This window comes from Pteronotus mesoamericanus, unplaced genomic scaffold (genome assembly GCF_021234165.1).
Source record: "Pteronotus mesoamericanus isolate MK-2021 breed Mesoamerican mustached bat unplaced genomic scaffold, CSHL_Meso_final contig_53, whole genome shotgun sequence".
Lineage (NCBI taxonomy): Eukaryota > Metazoa > Chordata > Mammalia > Chiroptera > Mormoopidae > Pteronotus > Pteronotus mesoamericanus.
This window is the reverse complement of record NW_026555195.1, coordinates 659,326-660,841: the sequence shown is the minus strand read 5'-3', so window position 1 is coordinate 660,841 and position 1,516 is coordinate 659,326.

Sequence of the window (1,516 nt, the reverse complement as noted above, 5' to 3'; positions counted from 1 at the left end):
CACCACGGGCTGAAGGAGCTGGCAGCAGCTTCAGAGCCTCTCCTTCCTAGGACACATGCAGCGGGGACCAGGAAACCTCCACGTAGAGCAGAATCTGCTTTTAGGGACAGAAGAGGTGGCTGGGCTTTGGAGAATGTGTGTCCCTGAGTGTCTTGAACTCCAATCCAGGGCTTTTCCTTGTAAAACACTGATCCCCCCCCCCCCTAATATTCAGCCTCACCTTGAAAGGGAACTCTTGAAGATCTCTATGAAACCAGAAGCAAAATGAAAAGACAGCCCTGAAGTACCATCTGGCCTGTTTCAAAACCTCTCCACTAATGTGATTGGTACTTCCACTCACGACTCAAAATGCACTAGAAAAAGCAGTTTCGAATCTGAGGCAGCCCAGGAAAACCATGCTGTGCATCCTTGGTCCTCCGCTGTCTGTTCCTTTCCTGTTAAAGATGGAGACGCAAGGCCTCCTAGGGTTACTCAGGTCCAGGGGTTCCCAGGACAGGGAGATGGCGGGCGCCAGCCAGTAGGCCAGGGGTAAGAGGCCCCAGCGCATGCACGTGCTTGGACAGACGTTTCTGTTTCCTGCTTCACCGCCTCTGAGCTGTGTGACCTTGGGCAAGGGATTGGTTCCCTGAGCCTCCACCTCTTCCGGCATCTGAGGATAAGAGCCGTAACATCAGACCAGCCTCCCAGGGCCTTCGTGAGGACCCAATCAGATAATGGATATAATGGACGTGAAAGACGTTTGTAAACCATGTTCTGCTGTGCAAAGAAAACTCCTTGTTATTAATGATAATGACCCTTCCTGCTGTAACGCTCTGGTCTGGGAGTCGGAGCGGGGGCTGCTTCTGCAGCACGGCCGCTCGGTCAAGGCCCCTTGTGAAGGACCCACACGGAGGAGCCCTGCCATGCTCTGTCACCCGCCAGGAGACGTCTCAGGAGACCGCAGGCAGAGGTGCCGGAGGAGAGGCGCTGCGGCATCGCGTCCCTCAGGTTTGACACAGCCTAATTGTTTTGACATATGATGAAATTTGTTCTCGCGTGGGTCAGAAGAAAGCCCAACGCTGATGCTTTTCATCTAATTTCAATTACAGTCATTAAAACCCTTACTCCTGAGTCAAGCCTTTCCAAAAAGCCATCAATGACAGCCCATTATGGATGAGTTATTTATAGCGGTGCATGTTAATTTTACAGTACCACAGACCAATGATTCATGGCTTGGCATTAGTGAGAGACATCATTCACGAGGCTGAGCGATCCCTGACGTGACAAGCACTATTCTCTATCTCTTCGGAGACAATTCAAGGCCTCAGACTTAGAGGCCAGACCCTGGACAGAGCAGAAAAACCAGAGAATCTTGGCCTTGGCCCATTCTACTCAAGACCTTCCGTACTACGTGGGAAGAATGGTATACTCTGCTTCAGGATTGACATCTATAGGATTTCTGACTGAAATGATATTTGGTCTGGGTCAGAGTTTCAGCTCTTCTTTCTCCTATTTACAGCTATTAGTGTGGTATTCA